At 44.4% G+C, this 21,198-nt stretch overlaps 1 protein-coding gene and 1 long non-coding RNA gene across 2 annotated transcripts in view; both read left to right on the plus strand.

The window, feature by feature from the left end:
- Window positions 1-21: 21 nt before the first annotated feature.
- LOC136654413 (uncharacterized) lies at window positions 22-1,524 on the plus strand. Its single transcript, XR_010794602.1, has 2 exons — window positions 22-125; window positions 1,122-1,524. It is a non-coding gene; the product is annotated as an uncharacterized lncRNA (long non-coding RNA).
- Window positions 1,525-12,024: 10,500 nt separating this feature from the next.
- Window positions 12,025-21,198, plus strand: part of ATP2C1 (ATPase secretory pathway Ca2+ transporting 1) — a 75,756-nt gene continuing 66,582 nt past the window's right edge. The window contains exon 1 of the mRNA XM_066627224.1: window positions 12,025-12,163. The gene's annotated coding sequence lies outside the window, so the exon portion shown is untranslated. The remainder of the gene's footprint in view (window positions 12,164-21,198) is intronic.

A 21,198-nucleotide genomic window follows, 5' to 3' on the forward strand; every position in this document is an offset into this window, starting at 1 on the left:
CACATCCTGGCGGGGAGGAGAGCGGGCGCTGGCCGGGCTCCGTCTCCGCCTCTCGGGAAGGTCCGCGCCCGTTCCGAAGAGCGAGCCAAGCAGGAGGAGCCAAGCCGAGGCGGCTCTACTCGGAAGTAAGCCCCATCACAGACAACGGGGCTTACTCCCAGGAAAGTGTGCATAGGAGTGAAGCCTCAGAGCCTCAGCCTAGGCATGTCTACTCAGAAGTAAATTCCATTACAGACAATGGGGCTTACTCCCAGGAAAGTGTGGATAGGAGTGAAGCCTCAGAGCTCCAGCCTAGGCATGTCTACTCAGAAGTAAGTCCCATTACAGAGAATGGGGCTTACTCCCAGGAAAGTGTGGATAGGATTGAGGTTGGATTGAGGCTACAATCCTATGCAAACGTCCCTGGGAACAAACCCCATTGAATATAATGGGATTTACTTTTGAGTAGACCCTTTAGGATCATGCTGTAAGGGGGGAAAGCAGAATTGCTGGGTCCTGCTGCTGCATCCTGGCTGTGACCTCCGCCTTAGAATTGGAAGGAACCTTGGTGGTCCTCTAGTCCACCTCTGCCCAGCTCTGGTGACATTATGAATTTTACTGTACTATTATTCAGTATTAGACACTTTGCCAACAGTCTGAGGCTAAGAGGCAAAGAAGGAAGGCCCATAGCCAGGGAGACAGACCAGGCTCTTGCTCCCGGTGTGGAAGGGATTGTCACTCCCGGATTGGCCTTTTCAGCCACACTAGACACTGTGCCAGAACCACCTTTCAGAGCGCGATACCATAGTCTTTCCAGACTGAAGGTTGCCAATACAATAATACTGCTTGAAAATTGGGATACCAATAAACATAGATAGAATGATGTTTTAATTTAAATGCTTGTATTTTCTTAAGCATTTTGGTGTTTTAAAAAAAATGTTTAAGTAAAAAATAAAGTCAAAAAGTTCAGTAAATATATTTTGAATTAGTATATTTGGGATTCAGTTATTCTCCCTTTCCAGGCATTGTTTTGGTTAGGCCATTTCTGCCCAAGGTTGCATATATGCAACAAAGCCCAAATGAGTACACCCATGGGCTGGGCAACAATGGATTAACTGGGTTTTTTTTTTTTTTTTTTGCAGCATGGTCCATGGTAAATCCAGCACTGGGAAAAACTCTGTGGTGCCCCCTTTTCCTTGATGCTCTAAGCCAGGTGTGTCAAACTCGTTTCATACTGAGGGCCGAAGTTAGCATTCAGGACACCTGCTGAGGGCCAGAAATGAAGTCATCAAGCAGAAAGTGACATCATTAAGCAACTGATGGCCAGAAATCAGCACCTTGCTCTCATATAGAAGTTCATTAACTGCAAATGACAGAAGAGAAAATATGCAAATCTTGATCATATTTCAAGATATGGGAAAGTCCAATTTTCATGTGGGCCACTATTTCAGTGGTAACACCTCAGTACTGCTCAGCAGCTGAGAGCCTGAGGGCCGAATAAAAAGCTTCTAGGGGCCACATTTGGCCCCCGGGCCTTATGCTTGACACCCCTGCTCTAAGCACATGCTTATTTTCTAAGTGGTTAATCCAGGGCTGCTACTACATTATATTGACTGTCATTGGTGGTAAATTTGTCTCATTGCCCCTGTTGGCTTGAAAATCTTACAAAATCTCACTACTTTATAATGCTCTCTCGGTGATTTCCCCCTGCTTCACTTCAATGTAATGGGTCATCCTTTCAAATAAATGTGCATAAGTGCAGGCTGTGTAAGGTTGCAGCCCCAACCCACAGTTGTTATATGAGATGCACCTCCAAGATAGTAATGGCAGTGGGGTTTTGTGCAGAATCAGACAGGTCGTAACTCAGTGGTAAAGCAACTGTTTTGCATGCAGCAGCTCCCACCTGAATCCCTGGCATCTGCAGGTAGGTCTGGAAAAGACTCTTTCCTGGAAAGCTGCTGCCTGTCAGGGTCAATGATCCCAAGGCATACAGAACAAGAGTCTGATTCAATAAAAGGCAGATTGCCTCAATCCTAATATGCCTTCTTTTAGAGAAACATGCATCCATTGCAAGCCTAAGAGCCATATTTGTGAATTCATTAAATGAATAAACAAGCAAAACATTGATATTGATAATTCCAAAAGGCAGGCGCATGCATTTATAGACTGCCTGCCCCTGGACAGTGAGGGAATGAAATGGGACAAGAACCCAACTTTGGCTGTCAGCTAATAAACCATGACTACTTTTGTTGGTTAGGCCTAGAGAGACCATAGGTAATCTCCCATTCTTTTGGGAATAATTTGAGGTTTTATTTCCCCAGCAGATAAAAAGAGCTGGAGCTGTTCCTTAACCCTTGAACATTCTAGTCTACAAAATTGAGACACTTTTTCAGAACGTAACTTTCTTGAAGTGGAAAAGTTTCAATGACACTTCTTAATAATGCATAGGATTGAGCTGTAAGTAAATAGGTTGTTGTTCAGACCCTCTGGTCCATTCTGATGCCACCAGATTGTTTACTGGGTTACCCAGTCTCAGAGCTAAATCTATGGCTCCCCCCAGCTTCCTTCATACTAAGGCAGCGATTTTCAACCTTTTTCATCTCACAGCACATTGACAAGTTGCTAAAATTGTCAAGACACACCATCAGGTTTTCGACCATTGACAAGGCACACCAAGCTGTTGGTGGGGGGCTCACATCCCCCAATGGCCCTACTAATAAATGACCCTCATCAGAGTCCTGCAGCACACCTGCAGACCATCAATGGCACACCAGTGTGCCACACCAGTTGAAAACCACTGTACTAAGGGCTGCTTTGAGAGGTAACAGAAGCAGAAGCATGTTGTTTTAATTTTGGCCACAAGGTGGCTGTACTAACTAATTGCAAATAGTGCCTAAGGCGGCAATCCTATCCATATTTAACTGGGTGTAAGTACTATTGACTATAATGGGACACTCCTGAGTAGACATGCATAGGACTGGGCTCAGTGCATTTTGCATATATTTCTAGTATAAGGAATTAAGTTCTAAAATTGAACTTTCCTTGTTTCCTTACTAATTATCGCATATTTATTGTTCTTTCAAATATTTAGAGACAATCATAAGTTTCATTTAATGATTCCAGTGGACAAGAGAAGCCCCTTTCTTTTCAGACGGCTGTCTATAGTTTAATTATAACCCTGCCCTCTTAATTTTGGCTTCACATTTGCTGTACCTGCCAACTACAATACTCACAATGGTGTACCCTTTTGCATTTACCATAACACAATAATTTTGTGTTTTACCACACCCACACAGCAATTGCAACCAATCAAAAATACAGAAAAGAATTTAAAAAAATAATAATTATAAATATAAAAAGGTATGACAATCTCCTTGCTGAAATGCATAGCCCTATGTTCTACATTTGATTTCTATGTAATTAAACCACAGTCCCCAAGCAATTCATAACCACTACCCACTGGTTTAATAATGACCTGCAACAGAATGAAGCTAATGCTTTGGAAACTTCAAAATACAAAAATGACTTTAAAAAATATTCATTTTTTTTTAACAGGCAATCATTTTTGTTAAGGATTCCTAGAAAATACCTCTTTCTGCAACACTGGAGAACTGGATTCCAGTAAGCGTAGATAATACCAGACTACACAAGCCATTGGTCTGATTCATACAGAACTTTTAGGGCCAATCCTAAAGAACCCAGTGCTAGTGGTATACTTGTACTGCACCAGGTGTAGTAAAAATGCCATAAGGCACGTTACCACTGGCATTAGCAGTGCCAACACTGGTGCCAACAGTGCCAATTGCAGTGCCAATACCAAGCAAACTAATTGGAGAGCGCTGGTGGTAAGCTTCTCCACTGGCCAGTGGAGTGGTTTTCTGGGCAGGGGAAGTCGAAAGTGAGCAGAGGGAAGAGGATCAGGCCCAGGTGGGGGCAGAGACAGTGGCAGACTCTGCTCCCTCCCAGTTGGCAGAACAGGCCTCCTTGGTTCTGTACAAAACAGCTGGTACAGCTCCGAGGAGGACCTTTTGGGGCTGCCAGGGCTTTACCCACAGTAAGGGAACAAACGTTCCCTTACCCCAAGGAGACTATGGAGACTGCCTTGGCCCCAAAGGATTCAGCAGTGGCCATTTTGACGCCACTGCTCCTTCTGGTGGCCCTGGGGCATAGGATTGGGCTGCCCATCCCGAAGTAGGGTTTGTTTTGTTGTTTTGCAATCTTAAAGCTTCTAGATTTTGTCTATTGTAGTAGAAATTTCTATCCAGACTGTGCAGCATGAAGATTTCATTAACAAACGAGTTTTTAACTGTGGTAATAATGTGGCTCAGAATGTGAGACCAGCATGCAGAGGACAACTCTACCAAAAGCACTAGTATTTACATACAGCATTCTCAAATTGAATGAACTGAGTGATCAAGTAATCTTTTGGGACATGCTATCTGCACAAGCTGTGCACTGATTTTGAGAACATCAGCTAGGCATCTTCATCCTTCTTCGGGCTTCTGAAAGTGTGAGTCACCATGTTTACAGGGAGAGAGGGTCACTGGCAGCAGCCAGGAGGCTTATAACTCACTCTTTTGCAGCTCTACTCAAAAGTCTGAGTCTCATTGCTGTCAATGGGGCTTCCTCCCAAGTAACTGTGGAGGAGATTAGTGGACTGCATACATTCATGCATTGCAGCCTAGCTTTCAGACCATAGGCTGAGGCCGGCAGAGATGGAGCCAAACAGGCATTCTGGGGATGGGCAGGCAGGCAGGCAGGTGGGGGCTGACCTCATCAGAGTGACAATGGTAAACTGGGCTCTGGCTCAAGGAAATGGTGGCGAGTTGGCTGAGTGGTGGCAACAACAGCAGCAGCAGCAACAACAGCAATAGATGGAGACAGGCACCCAAACTTCTCCCCCCCCCCTTCCTTCACCCACAGCCACTGGAGTGATGGTGAGCTGGCTGAAAGGACATGGTTGGCCAGCCCCAGGTGGGAGGAGAGGATGGCACTGGCACAAGATGGTGGCACAATGCTGAGCTGCAAGCTCCATGGACCCACAGGGAGGTGTGTAAGTCAGGCAAAGTGGGAGGGCAGGCATACACACAGCATGCATGATCAGTTACTTACAGGCAGCCTGTCCTTTCGTAAAGACAGAAAGTGTGTTTTCCTTCATGTACTCAGCAATAAGTTCTTGAAGTGTTGAAAAGCGGTACGGGGGCTCCCATATCTGCAGATTCAGTTTCTTACTTATAACAGCATCTTAATTGGTACGAGTCGTGGGGGGGAGTGTTCAATTCTTTTCACATTGTTACAGTTCCCTGCTGTCAAAGAAACGTGAGTTCTAATGTTCTTATCTCCCTAGAATAACTAATTGTGTCACTTGCTTCCATACAAACCCTGAATGTGCAAAGCACTTTAGTGGTCCTTACAACAACCCTGTAGGTGAGTTATTATTTTCCCAATTTTTCAGCTGGATAGCAGAGGCCAAGTGGGGGTGCCTTACCTAAGGCCACCTGGTGAGTTCATGGCAGTTGCAGAACCAAGGAAATTCTGTAACCCAAGGAAATTTGTAATGGGTGTGAGGGACTTGTGTTGGTCCACATCTGTATCAGGTTTGCACCCTCACTCTCTTAACCATTACACTATACTAGCTTGCCTTTCTGCATTGCTTTTCCTAGCTGCACTAGAGTTGAGTACATAAATGCTTGTGCTCTTGTGTTGGTTACTTAGAAATTAATCTGTGCATCAACACCTAAAATGGTTGGCAGTCTGTGTTTCACTCACTCGACCCTGAATCTCAAATAACACCTGGATGCTTTAGAGATATTTCCAGATTGCAAGTAATTGTAAAATTAATCCTGGGACTGCAGAGTTTTCAAACAGGCCTTCCGTGCTTGCAAATAATGAACAACTGATTGAGGGCAGAAGGAGATATCATGAGGATCACACGACTGGTACACAAAGTAATGTTGTCTCCTCTGGGCATGTGAAGTAAAAAAAAAAGTGTGACATCATTGCACTCGGTTTTCCTCTACTGCAAATGGTTGCGGATGAAGCAAACTCAGGGCCCAATCCTATCCAGCTTTGCAGCACTGATGCACCCTTGCCAACAGAGGGGACAGTCATGGAGGCCTCCTCACGGAAAGGGAACACTAGTGCTGGAATGTTGGATAGGATTGGACCCTCAGGGCACAATCCTATTGTGGAATATGTCCTGTTTTGTTCAGTGGGGCTTACTCTCAGTAAAGTGTGGTTAGGATTGCAGCCTCAGAGTATAATATGATGAGGGGAAACAATATCGTCTTACGGCACCTTAAAAATATTACAGATTTATTTCTGCATTTGCTTTCATGAGCTACAATCCACTACATCAGAAGCATTATCGGGAGAGCGGAGTAGAAGTAGATTCAGAGATGCTGCTTTTGATAACTGCCAAACCTTTTGAATCACATTAATCTCTGCCCTGACTTGGGATTCTTTCTCTAATAACCTGTTTTCAGCTCTCTTTTGATAACCAGCTGGCAATTCCCACAGTGCCTCCTATCTCTGGCTGAACACTTTCTTCCAAACCAGTATAATTCTCATAAAGTACCATTATGCTAATTTAGCACTCTGGAGAGTTTTCCTGATTAAGTTTTCGGTTTAGTGGTGGGCACTGTACCCATAAGTGATTTGTTTAGAATTTTGCATTTGCATAATAGCTATAACAATAATATTTAAAAAAAACAAAAAACCTCAAGCAAGCTATTCTTCATGTTAAGTCTGTTTCTTAATGCAAAAATATATGACTTAAGTATAGTACCTCTTATTCTAAGCTGAGTAATTTAGGAAACTTTGGCACACCTTCATGTGTTTATTAGCTTACATCTTAAAAACACTTGTGATCATAGCTACATAATAGGCACTTACTACTAGTTATCAAAGCATCAATCCTGCATGCGGACAGCTTAACCGCAATGGGATATAACAGGTGGTGGGAGGGACAATCAAGCAAACTGGGCAGGGGCCAGATGGCAGCCACTTACAATGTGCTCCTGGAGCCCCTGACGGGGTCTCAGAAAGCCTCAGGGCTCCTAGAAGCACTCTTTGAGAAACGCTAGATGGTCCAGAAGTCATTGCGACCCTGCAGTTCTTACTGGTCACCAGACAGCCACTTTCAATTGGTTATTCAAAATTCCCTCCAAGAATTCTCATTAATTTGTAACTATGACCCAAAGCTCAGTAGCTTTGAGAGAGCCTGTGGTGTGATGAAGGGGAGGGAGGGGTGGCAGTGCTCCTAGAAGGAAGAGGCAGTAGACAGGAAGACCAAGAGATAAACTTACTGAAAGTCACTGAAAAAAGTTTGAGGCAAAGCAATAGTCAGGGATGGATGGCCTGGGAAACGTGCACACGTGAGTATGGTGAGAAAAAAATGCACGGCAGGAGAATCAATTTCAAGACGAAATGCAATAAACTTTGTACACAAAAACACATGTCATGAATGTGATAAGAAATCTCCCCTGATGTATACTGTATAAGGCATTCCTGACATCTATCAAATTGGTAGGCAGTGTCTATCAACCCTACCCTAAGGATGGAATATTATCCAATATCAGTATGACAGCTCCATTGACATTCCTGCAGCCACAGCATCTGGACTCGTGCTTGTGTATTAGCCTTCTGACGCTGTCCATCATCTACACTAGCACAAAATATCGAAGATAAAATTGTCAGGCTCTTTTGGAGGAAACATTGTGGTCATCATGGTTTCCTTTCTAGCACCGAACAGTCATTCAAACAGCTGTTTGCTCACGCAGACTTTGGCCCAAAATAGAGATATGGTCCTGACACTTGCCAAAATTACTTCTCTGTTCTTTGTCTGTCTCTCTTCCTGCATGGACATTGCAAGTGACCTTCTACGCTTGCTCTCATTGAACAATGAGATATTTAGGACTTCTTACAAAGGACTCTGAAGTAGGAGCTGATACACTTCAGGTGCTCAGATGGTTTTAGTGAAAACATGCAGCTGTACCTTTAAGGATATTTCCTTCTTTGGAGCAAGGGGCATTAGAGGGTGAATGCAAACTAACAAGGCAGCTTGACTTGCCTTGTTTATAAGGCATCTGACATTTTGCTGAAGACTCCTTCCAATTTGAACTATAAAACATTGCATCAGACAGTTTTCCCAGGTGACTCCAAGAACAGTCGGCATTTGCCACTTTTGCAAATCAAATGAAAACAACATCGTAAATGTTAATTCAGTTTTTAATTCTTCTAATTCAATTTTTAAAAATGGCTCTGTTATGCTTTCTATATTGCAGTCAGATCAGACTACACATGGAAGGCTCCCAAGGTATTCCTGTCACTTGTCCAAACTGGTCCCAAGGGTTTTCACAACACAAACAGTTTGGACCAGCCATTTTCAACTACTGTGCCATGGCACATTGGTGTGAATGGTCCCCAGGTGTATTGTGGGAATTTGGGAGAGGATCATTTATTAGTAGGGCCATAGGGGGGTGTGAGCCCCCCCCCACAGGCAGCACAGTTTGCCTTGTGAATTCTTAAAAAAACTGACAGTGTGTCTTGATGATTTTAGTGCTTGCCAGCGTGCCATGAGATGAAAAAGGTTGTAAATCACTGGTTTGGATAATACAAAACCTGAGGCTTTTTTGCACCTATAGCTTTCACCACATGGGGAGATATTGTTTTTATTTTATTAGAGTGCAGGAAAGGGAACATTAAGAATTTCAGATAACCAATTTTTTCGTAGAGTTAACTGAGTGAATTGTCACCCATTGGGGACAAGATGAAGTCTGGAATAAGGGCACTTCAGAACAACTGAGGCCCCACCATGTACTCACAATTCTTTAACCAGGCCCCACGAGATCTGACCTGAACATGTATTAATAATTCAAAGGATTACTTGAAAATAATGTTCCATGTCTGTCAGAGTGCCTCTTAACAACCTTTAATTACTTATCGTAGGATTGTCTCACATCTCATTTCCAGAAACTCATGTTGACAGCAAGCTCAGATCGCTGGTGCAGAGAGGAAGAGGTAAAGAAGAGTGTGTATTGTTTACCCAGACAGGGCAAAGGATTGCTTCTGGTGACAGGAGATGTTTTAAATTCAATCGCAAACTGTGGTTTTTTATTGCCTTCCAAAGAAATGACATATACCTAGAGGTGTTTGAAAACTGTCATTTATTTTGCTCAGAATTAAAGCCTATGGTGAAGTAAGACTTAGTGCCCAATCCAATCCAACTTTCTAGCACCGATGCAGCCAAAATGCCACCCAGAGGTAAAGGAACAAATGTTCCCTTACCTTGAGGGGGGCTCTGTGACTGCCTTCCCTCCCCACTGCAGGATGCAGCACATACCCTGTTGGCACAGCTGAATCAGTGCTGGAATGTTGGATAGGGTTGGGCCCTTGGGCTGTAATCCTATCTTATTCACCGGAAACAAACACCTCTATTTTATTTTCAACTGTTGTTAGTTTTAAATTATTGATGAATTGTTTTATATCATCTCGTGTTTCTGTAGGCCACTTTGAGTACCATCTGGGAGAAAAGCAGAATGCAAATTGAACAAATAAATAAATACATGTTCATTTTGTTGCTTCCAGCTTGTTATGCACTGACAGCTAATCCATAGTCCCATAAGGAACAGTTGAAAAAGCTTGGTGTATTTGTTCTAGAGAAGACCAAGGGAAGGTGTGATAGCCATTTTCAAGTATCTGAAGGACTGTCACTCAAAAGAAGAAGAGGAGTTCCTCTCTGTGTCCCCTGAGGCAGGTTTAGAATCAGTGGGTTGAAACTACAGGGATGTAGATTTGGGCTAGATGTGAGGAAGAATGTCCAAACTATAAGAGCTGTCCAGCATTGAAACAGTCTGTCTCATCCAGTAGTGGGCTCTCCTTCAGGCATAGTCTGGGTGGCTATCTGTCAGGGATCCTGTAGCAGTTTGTGATACCAGATGAGAGTCTGCAGTCCCAGAAAAAGTAACAGCATTCAGGAAGAAAAAAAGGATTAAAAAGCTAAGACTGTTTAAGAATCCCTGCTGTTTCCATTATCTGAGGGGCATCTCATATTTTGTACTTTGTTCTTGAAGGGCAGCCACCATTCTCTCCTTTTGCCATTGTCTCTCCTGTGACACTACAATTTGTGAGACGGAGGAGCCATTGCATCTGGCAGGGGTTGCTTACATGTGGCATGTTGCAGCCAGGTAGAAAATAGAGGGGAATGGAGTGGAACAGGAAGTGTGGAGGAGAGAATAGTGGTAGGCTATCAGAGAGGCTTATCAGGAGAGGAGGGAGTATCAGAGAGGAGGAAGAGCAGCAGGTGCAGGTGAGAAAATGAGGGCGTCAGGTACACACACACACCTTGGCCAAGCCACTGCCTGAGCAATCATTTCAGTCTGTCTCATGAATAGGCTGATCCTGAGCAAACATCTGATTACATAAATGAAGGGCTACCCTGCTAGGCACAGGCTGCAGTCCTATACACACTTTCCTGGCAGTAAGCCCTACTGAACACAATGGGACTTGCTTATGAGTAGATATGCATAGGATTGCTCTGCTAGTCATGCATAAGCAGTGGAACTGCTCCTTCAGCTCTATTATCCCCTCTGACTAAGGTCAGCATACAGGCTCTGATCAAAGATAACATTATGTTTTGTGAAAGAGCAGTTTCTTGTAATGGAAAGTGAGCAATCTCCTAACCAGATTTCTCCCAGGGGATCTGCTAGATAGCATCTGCTAAAGAATTGCTGAAGCTTTTGCTTCCATAAGTCTGTTTTCCTTCCATTTTGACACCACGTCCATTTAGATCAGCAATTTTCAACCTTTCTCATCTCACAGCACACTGACTAGACACTAAAATTTTCAGGGCATACAATCAGTTTTTTGACAATTGACAAGGCACCATGCTGCTGGCAGGGGGCTCACATCCCAGATGGCTCTCCCTTAAACTCCTGTGGCACGCCTGTGGACTATTCTGTGGCACACTAATTGAAAATTGCTAATTTAGATGCACATTAGGAGATTTTTCTCAAGTGCCAGTCCAAACTTGCCCTCAGATATTATAACTAAGGTCTTAGGGCCCAATCCTATCCAACTTTCCAAGCACTGGTGTAGCCATAATGCAGCCCCGAGGTAAGGGAACACATCGTCCCGTACCTTAAGGAGGCCTCTGTGACTGCCTCCCCACCACAGGATGCAGTGCACACCCCATTGGCACAGGCACTGGAAAATTGGGTAGGATTGGGCCCTCAGTCACGCTTACCCAGGAGTAAATCTAATTGAAATCAACAGTGCTTACTTCTGAGTAGCCATCCAGTAACCTAGGATGGTGCTGTAAGCTCTTCAAAGCTCAGGTCTATTCATGTAAAGTCATTCCTAGAGCAGGGAAACCAGAATCTTACTAAATCCGGCATAATGAAACAGGCACTATTTAGAATAGGCCTGAATAGTTTGAGACACCCCCCCCCCCCAAATCTGATCTGACCCCACTTGCCACATGTGGTATTCGGATTAGATTATGTTTACTATCACACCTTCCCACCCCATTTGTGCAGTCCCCATTGAGAAGCAAAATCAAGAGGTACTTTAGTCAACCCCATACCCGAGTGATGCCTGACTGGTTGCATTCAGAATGCTGTTCAGAAGAGGTACTATTTCTATACCATGATAAGTTATCAGTGAAGAAGGGAATGTGAACTGCTGGTTGAGTGTGGTGAGCTCATAGGACTTCCACATCTCTTATGACCTTCTTTGTAGTAGATGTGTGCAATGTCTATAACAGCAACATACAGAGTGACAGGAACATTTTAAACAATCCCATTGGCATCTCTGTTTTCTATCACCTCTGTCCTGACTAATCCAGTCAGAACCAATGCCGGAATGAGAGAGCATTTCATCTTTCATGTGCAGTTGCTTTTAATTGCTGGAAGCTAATGAACAGTATTCACTGGGCCCCACACAAAATGCATTGTGCGCACATACAGTTCCAGTGCGTCATGCAATGATAACATTTAGTGTTTGTACAGTGCTTTCTGAATGTACAAAGCACTTTACATGCAACAACTCTTACCATCACAAGCCACAAGCCTGAGGCAAGTCACTCCCTCTCAGTTCATCTCCCCAGAAGGATAACCCAGCACAATCCTAGGCATGTCTACCTTTAAAAGAATGTTCCATCGAGTTCTGTGGGACTTATTCCTAGGTAAGTGTATATATCAGTGTTTCTCAAACTGTGGGTCAGGATCCACTAGGTGGGTCAGGAGCCAATTTCAGGTGGGTCCCCATTCATTTCAATAATTTATTTTTAATATATTAGACTTGACGCTACCATGGTGTGTGACTGCATTTGGGGAAATGTTACAACCTGTACTTTTAACAAGCTACTATGTATATTCTTTTAACAATGATAGTAAATGGGTCTTACTCCTTGGTAAATGTGGGTAGGATTGTAGCCTAGGATTGTTAAAAATTTTCCTGCTTGATGATGTCACTTTCAGTCATGACATCACTTCCTGTAGGTCCAGATAGATTCTCATTCTAAAAAGTGGGTCCCAGTACTAAATGTTTGAGAACCACTGGTATAGATGATTGCAGTCTCACAGCTCAAGCCTATGCTTGTCTGCTCAGAAGTAAGTCCCATTAGAGTCAATGGGGCTTACTCCCAGGAAAGTGTGGATAGGATTGGGCTGTAAGGCTGCAATCTTACACTGTACACATGTTCCTGGGAGTAAGCCCCATTGAACACAACTGGACTTACTTCTGAGTAAAAATGCCTAGGATTGTGCTGTGTTATCCCTTGTGGCAGAGATGAACTGCAAACTGGGGAAATCCTGATTCTCAGCTCAGTTTCTTAGCCACTGCACTACACCCACTTCCTGAGGAATCTGTTGGGTGACACTCTCTAGCCTACCTCACAGGTTTGCTGTGAGGGTAAAATGCAGGAATTGTGCATGTTTCCTTGAGTCACTTGGTGGAAGGGTGGGACATAAGTTTAATAAGCTAAGTGTGCAATCCTAACCACACTTTCCTGAGAGTAAGCCCCATTGAACAAAATAGGACTTACTTCAGAGTAGACCGCATTAGGATTGTGCCCCAAGTACAATGTTTTTCTGTGAGCAAAAACCAGCATCCTATGCTCTGCTTGAGTTGCACAGCAGAGGGCCTGTTGTATGGGGAAATAAGTTTCTCTGATGTCAGTTGGACTTACTTCCAAGTAATACGTTTAAGTTGAAGTGACAGAGTGGTCACGCTTAGAAAGAAATAACTGCCATAACTGGATTGATGGGCAGTGTTTATTTCCGCACCCAAAACATGAATATTATAAATCATTAAGATTAAGCTAGTAGCACACTCATGAAGAGTACACAAGACTGCATTGGTAGAAGAGATCACAGTGTTCTTTATTTAAAAGTCAGTTTGAAGGTTATTTCAGGCAGAATCAAGGGAGGAGATAAGGAATTAGCTCCTGTGAGACAGTAAAAGAAAAACTGCATTGAGACAACAGAGCAAGATGCTGGCTGGTGTGTACTCTGCAAAGGGGAGAGAGATAGGGAAAGGAATGAGGGAGAACAATTGGAAATCACAGGGTACCTGTAAACAAAAGATATTCACTGAAGTGACTAGAAAAATAATGTGGAATGAAGCACTTTGTTATAATGCTATATAAATGCATTATAAGACATAAAAACAGCCCCACTGGATCAGGCCATAGGCCCATCTAGTCCAGCTTCCTGTATCTCACAGCGGCCCACCAAATGCCCCAGGGAGCACACCAGATAACAAGAGACCTCATCCTGGTGCCCTCCCTTGCATCTGGCATTCTGACATAACCCATTTCTAAAATCAGGAGGTTGCGCATACACATCATGGCTTGTACCCCATAATGGATTTTTCCTCCAAAAACTTGTCCAATCCCCTTTTAAAGGCGTCCAGGCCAGACGCCAGCACCACATCCTGTGACAAGGAGTTCCACAGACCGACCACACGCTGAGTAAAGAAATATTTTCTTTTGTCTATTCTAACCCTCTCAACATTCAATTTTACTGGATGTCCCCTGGTTCTGGTGTTATGTGATAGTGTAAAGAGCCTCTCTCTATCCACTGAGACACGGCTTCCTCATGAGGAAGCTGCTTGAACCATTCACTAATGAGGCTATACTATCTCTCTAAAACTAGACAGGGCAAAATGAATGTCATTTTTTGAATTGGCAGCCCAAATTCATATCAAACCACCATAAAGTTCTGGGGAAAACTTTTCTGACCCTCAGTTCTGTAGGCCTGTGTTATACTTGGGCCTTGTGCAAGGTGATGGCTTCTGCAGGCCAGCTTGAGCATTGACTTAGAACTGCTGTTTTCAAACTAGCAGGGAGTTTGAATCCCGCAATAAATCTTTGCGGGGGCAGGGGGAGGCAGTGGCACGATCCCCAGGATCGTGCTGCTCAGGGGGGCTGCAAGGGCTTGGTGCACTTGCTTAGGGCTGCAGGGGCTGGCTTGGAGCTGCAGGGGCTTGGTGCACACTTTGCAGAGGCGGAGCGTGATCACCCCACTCTCACTTTCCCAAGCCCCTGCAGTCCCCCTCAGCGGCATGATCCTGGGGATCAAGCCGCTGCCTCCTCCCTGCCTCCTGGCTGCCTCCACCCCTTAAGGGGAAAGGGACCAGGACCCTCAGGCTAGGGCATTGCAACACCCCAGTTTGAATACCACTGGCTTAGATGGCCAAGGCCAATACAAGTAGAAGGCCTACAGCTGAGCCTTGAGCCCCTGCCTGATGCCTGACACAGCATGCCAATTCCTTCCCCCTTACCTGATGATGAGCCAGTCTCTGCTCTTCTCGTTCTCCCAAGTTCTAACTTCACATTTCATCTTCTTCTCTGTCCCCCTCTTCCTTTCCAATTCAGGGAGAGAAAGGAAAAGGAGGAGCAGTGGAGGGAAGTAGAGACAAGACTCCCCTGCACCAATCTGCTGCTTGAGGCAACTCATGGATAGGCTGGCACTGTCATGCCAAACATTTGATCAGGAACTCCAAGTCACTGCTGTTGTCATCAAGATAAGCCTCCTTCAAACCCATGTGGGGGTTTACCTTGGCATCAAGTATGGCCTGGAACACTGGGTAGCTGCCTTTAAAAAAAACAAACCCAAAATGCAATACCCTCAGCCTGCCATTGTGTGACAGTGATGCATGAACAGTGCAGAAGCGTTGCATTAATCTGTGAGAGAGATGGAGTTCACTCAGAAGTCCACCAAAGCACTTATCTTCCAACTTGGAGCTGGCCCTGGTCTTAAGATACAATTATGAAACTACAGGTGGAGCCTATTTATCTGTTTTTAGTTCCGTTCCGTGACTCAGCACAATTAACAAAAACATGTTGTACTCAATTCCATAGAGTTACGCAAATACACTGCAGCCTGACACTTCCAGATGGAAGGAAACTAAGGCAGCTGTTATCAATCCCCTCTGCTCCGTACTCAGCCCTCCCCTTTGCCAGCTGCCCGACTTCTTTCACATGGGATGCTGATCTTTTAAGAGTCCAGCCCTATGAGTTTCTACTCAGAAGTAAGCCCCATTGTAGTCAATGGGGCTTACTCCCAGGAAAGTGTGGAGATTGTAAGCTGAATCTCCTGCTTTGCTTGGTGGGAAGGCTTGCTTGTGTGGGTGATTGCCTGCACCATCTCAGTGGGGGGGGGGGAGGAATTTGGCAAACACTCCCTGGGTTTTTTTAAAGCAATCCCCTCTGTTGCTACCACACCTGCCCCTGTGTGAGTGAGAGAGCGCGGGAGCTCCACCTTGCTGCACGTGTTTTGACTACAGAGATTTTCGGCTCCCCCTTCCCCTCTTCAGCCTCTTTGCTGGCTCAGGGGCTCCAGGAGTGTTACTGTTCCTTTGCAAGGGGAACCTCTTCCAAGGCTATTTCCCTGCCTGGGCGAGGCAGAGCCTTTTTGCAGTGTTTTGGGCTGCCTGGAAATGGAGTGAGATGCCAGTGCAGGGCAAAGGTGTGTGTGACTTTTGGTTCCCCCACCCCATTTGCGTTGAGACAAATCTGCAGATAAAAAATATGTGGATAAATAGGCTGCACCTGTATTGTGGCTTTGAACCTAGCAAGGCTGCAGTTCTAAGCCTGCTTTCAGTCAGTGCAGGCCTATGCCCAGCATTTGCCTGCTGGCATGTGATTGCTCCCAAGTCCTCCTGTGCTGTTTAAGCCTGAATACATGTCCGTATTGGGAATCTTCACTGTCACTGCAACAGTGTTGGGCTGGCAGTACCACCTGCACAATCTAGTATGTTGATACAGCAAAGGGGGAAGCTGTACCTCTTACTTCTCTGCCTATCATAATGATTCCAAAGCATAGGGGTATTTTACTCCTATAGGAGAAAAAAGATGGCAATCCTATTCTGTGATGATGCTATAAGAACCCACTCAACAACTGCCAGTGCAATCCTACACATGTTTATTCAAAAGCAAGTCCTGCTGTGTTCAGTGGGGCTTACTCTCAGGTCAGTGACAGTTTTGTATAGGATTGCCACCTGAGACTTAAGTAAAACAGTATCAAATTCTGTGACTGATTCAGGGCACAATCCAATCCCGCGCTGGAACAAGCAAGCCAAGAGGCTTGCGCTGTACCCAGCATAGGATAGTGGACATAAGCGGCTCAGCCAGAGGCAAGGAGAAACATTTCCCCTTAACTCTGGGTAAGGGCCGCTGGCCCCATGGGTCTCCTCTGGAGATGGCACAAGTCCGAGGAGAGCAGGGTGGCTTGAAGCCACTCCGTTCTCCCCAGGAATGGGGGTTGGGATCCGACATAATGGTTGGGATTCTAGGCCCACCTCCTGCTCCCCACCTGCCTGCTCCCAGGGCTGCCCCCTCCCTGCCCCGCCCAGGAAGTCTTCCTCCCGCCTACCTTTGCTGCTTGCATCAGCCCAGCCACACTGGCACAAGCCTCAGTGAGGAAGCAACTGTAGCAGTGCAATGCTACTTGGGAAGCACCCAGGGTTTAGAACTTTGGTGCCTGAGGGAGAGTGCTAAAAGCAGAAGCACTCTGAGGGTTTGAAAGTTAGAACTAGAGCAGCAAGGAGTCAGAGCAATAAATGAGACACAGCAGACATTCAGAGGGTTGATGCAGGGAGAGCTGAGCAGGAAGTAGGACGGTCTGAGATTGAGAGAGAAGTCCGTTTTCCCGGCTAGCTTCCTCAGACTTTTATTCATTCTCAAAACACATGATGCAAAACTATGCAATAGGAGAAATTACTGAAGGTTGCTGAAATCTGCACTGCTAAGAAACCTGCTGGCTCTGGCTTGACCGCAATACACATTCCTGAGATATGCGCTTCTTCATAACATCCTCTGTTTACAGGCTCTGGGCGTCAGCCTTCGCAACTGGCCCACTCTGGTGTGCCTGAATGGGGGGGGGGCAGCAGATTTGCCTGCCTACCCGTTGCCATGTTACCAAGGCTAAGCTCAGCGCCTGTGCATTTTCCTACAAGCCACCACAGTGTTTTGGCACATCTCCTTGTGCTGACACAGCTTCCTCCTGAGAAGGCGCAAACATGCCTTAAGGCCAGCCCAGCTCATTTCCAGGATTGTGCCCACAGTTGTGTCTCTGCCATTGTGATTGTTAACATATTTACCCACCCTAGAATCTTTGTAATGGAGAATGCACAATTTGAGATTCTTGAACACGTTGCCCCACCAGGGCTTGGTGCTTGCATTTTGCTCCCATGGGCTTTCCACTGAACCACTAACAAAAATGACATTTAAAATCCCAACAGCAATTTATTTCTTTCATTTTCTTTCACTCTTCCTCCAAGGATCACAATGTTCTTGTCGCTCTGTCCATTACCCTACAGTGGCGCCTCTTTTTTTTAAGAACATAATTTTTATTTTATGGCTTTTGAGGACAAAAAATATAGCATTTTTACAGAACATAATTGACTGGTCACAACATTCAGCTTCCAGAACAGCTTCTGTAGGTGAGGAACAAAGCAGACAGAACAGATAGCTGTGTGAATAAAACCAGGACTGTAGATAGTGAAAAAAAATGATCTTTTGATTTAAAAAAAAAAAGAAGTGACAGCAAACCTTGTATAGAAACAGCAAGGTATCCACTTCACAATAAAATTTTAAAGCTTCCTTCTGCTTCAAACGCTCTTGATTAAGTTACATACTGTACTTTCAAAGTAAAACTTTTTTTCATTGTCAGCACAGATGATCATGCTGCCTTCTTTTTTGAATCTCTTATAGCTTGTCCCCCCTTCCTCCCCCCAACAGGGACTCTGTGCCTTAATTGACAAGGTGAAGATTCTGCTATCTTAGTATTTCTGTCATAAAAAAACACTGCACCTGTTGAACTCCTGCAGTTGTTAAAGACACAGAGCCTCTATCAGGGGGAAAAAAGTGCCTATTCTACAGATTTTCCTATTTACTTGAAATAAATCTGCTGGGCAGTCATTACTTTATAGCCAGAGTTCTGCTGCTGCTGTAGACCTATTAGGGAAATTACACAGGGCTTTGAAATTAAGGGTCAGAAAAACTTTTTCTCTCTCCAAAATTTATGATGGTTTTATATGAAGCTGGGGTGCTGATTCCAAAAATGGCATCGGTTTTGCCCTGTCACATCTAGTTTCAGATATATGACATTCAGAGTGAATTCATAGTGACTTTCAGTGAAATGACATTAGTGAAGGGTTCAAGCAGTTTCCTTGTAAGGGAGCCATGGTGTAGGCTTCCTCATGAGGAAGCTGCTTGAACCATTCACTAAGGAGCCTATGCCACATCTCCAAAAGTAAATCTGATAGGGCAAAACTGATCACATCTTTGGAATTAGCACCCCAAATATACCCATGAATAGGTCTAACTTTTAAGACAGCAAAATGTGTGTTGGCTTGGGTTATCAGTAACCAACATGATTGTGATAAGCAATGCCTCCTTGGTGGATGCAGTTGATTCATGATTTGAATCAAAATGTCAAGCTTCTGGGGTTTACAAAAACAATACAATCAAGGCTAATAATGTCTTACTGTTTGGAAAAATAAAAATAATAATAAACGAATAAATGAATGGCCAGTGGGAGAATGAGCAAATGGCTACATTCCTCTCCCCCAGATTATTGTGATCTGTGATATCTTAGAGAATGGGTGCTTTACCTTTCCTTCTTTGGCAGCCTTTTCATCTGCTTCACTGACTGCTGTATGGCAATACTCCCCATGGAGTCCTGCTCTCCAGGAAGTGGATAACAGGACCATGGAGGAATGAATGGAAGAAGGCCACTGCACCAGAAAATCTATGGTGTAGGTCTCTGAGGGCATAATCCTAACCCACTTTCCAGCACCGACATAAGGGCAATTCAGCTCCTAGGTAAGGAAACAAACATTCTCTTACTTTGAGGAGACCTCCATGAGTGCCCTCCAACTGTAGGATGCAGTACACATCCCATTGGCTCAGGTGTGCAGTTACTGGAAAGTGGGCTAGGATTTGGGCCTGAGTTGCAGTGCAGTACCATATGTTAAAGACACTTCCAGGGAGTATGTCCCACAGCACTCAGTCAGGGCGAAATCCTATATGCACTTACCTGGAGGAAGTCCCACTGAAGCCAATAAGATTTACATCTGAGTAAGATTGCACTGTAAGCCTCTTGTCAGTAAACATGTTCAGCATTGCATCAGAAATTCATCAGACCTCACAGGAATTGTAGTACTGGAAGCCTGCTGTAAATTCTGCCTTAGAGAACCTTGGCTCTCTAAACCAAGAAATTCACACAGCTAATTTCTAGAACTTCTTGGTTAACATTATTGTTAAATAGGTTTGAAACCATTTTAAATTTGTAGAGTGTGGACATTCAACCAGTGGCATCATTAGGGTTTGCCTCACTAAACTGTTCAGGATTGGGCCCTAAAGCTACAGACCTGCATGGAATTACACATCAATTGATATATAACATGATGGTATTGTTTGAAAATATCAAGTATAACAATTTTGGTGAGTAGTGGTGTCACACCCCCCATGTGTATCACCCAGTATGGCCCGCACAACTCCCTAGCGATGCCATTGCATTCAACCCTTATCCTGTTAGGCCCTTTTGGACGGCAGCTGCATTGATGTCGATGGTAAGTAGTAAGTAAATGGTAAATAGTGAATGGTAAGTCCATGTTAATGATGGAAGGTTGCAATATTTTCCCTTACATCTCCCAAGCCTCATGATCTGTGTCCTCCCTCTCCCCCAGCATGTAGCACAGTCTGTTTTGGGACAGCTGCCTGATATAGCAAGGGAAAGGACAGGTTAAGCTGTAAGTATAGTAATTAGGAAATAACTGGATCAAATCAATGGGACTTCTGAGTAAACATGATTAATAGTGCAACTTGGACATGTCAACTAAGAAGTAAGTCTATGTGTGTTTGGTGGCACTTACTCCCACGTAAGTGTGTGTAGGATTGCAGCCTTATGCTGAGTGTTTAGAGCTAGGGACTAACAGCCCAATCCCAAGTGGCCTAGGGTGTGGGGCTGCAGTAGCGCCAAAAATGGCTGCCACCGCATCCTACACACTGGGGCAGCCGCCAGCGGCTCCTTGGGAAAGGGGGACTTTTGTCCCCTTCCCCTGTGTAAAGTGAGTAGCCCTGCAATAGGGCTACTTGATTTACCACCAACCAAAAGGTTGGCAGTGAATCCAGAGCCTCTATGTCAGGCAGCAAGCTAATCCTATGTATGTTTACGCAGGAGTTAAATCCTGTTGAGTTCAGTGAACCTTACTCCCACATAAATCTTCATAGGATTTAACCCTTCAAATCTGACTTTGTCAGGAGGACATTTTTACTCATATCATGAGTTCCAGTGAGGCCTTGCATATATCTTCATTCGTAAAATCCACTTGTGAACCCAGGAGAAAGATCCCTTGTGTAAAATCATTATATCTGATGTGATGTTTAATCACTGTCAGATATTTCAGCCAAAATGTTTGCCCACAAAGTGGAAAGCCTGTCAGTACTGTCAATTAGTTCTAGTCCTTTAAGAATATTCAGGGGAAAAAATACTTTGCCACTTTATAAAGGCAATAAGTAATGACTTTTTAGTCATTTATGCATGTGATGGTAGCAGCCAGCCAGCCATGGTTTCAGGGCCTAGTATGGAAGGGATTTTCCTTCTGAGAAGAAGAAAGAAACATCCTGTTGGAGAGCAAGAAAAGATGAGAGACAAAAAGGTTAGTTGCATTTTGCTTTCCTTCCTGGATTTATTTGTCTTCTTTAAATTT

The sequence above is a fragment of the Tiliqua scincoides genome, chromosome 5, assembly GCF_035046505.1.
Source record: "Tiliqua scincoides isolate rTilSci1 chromosome 5, rTilSci1.hap2, whole genome shotgun sequence".
In the NCBI taxonomy this organism is placed as follows: domain Eukaryota; kingdom Metazoa; phylum Chordata; class Lepidosauria; order Squamata; family Scincidae; genus Tiliqua; species Tiliqua scincoides.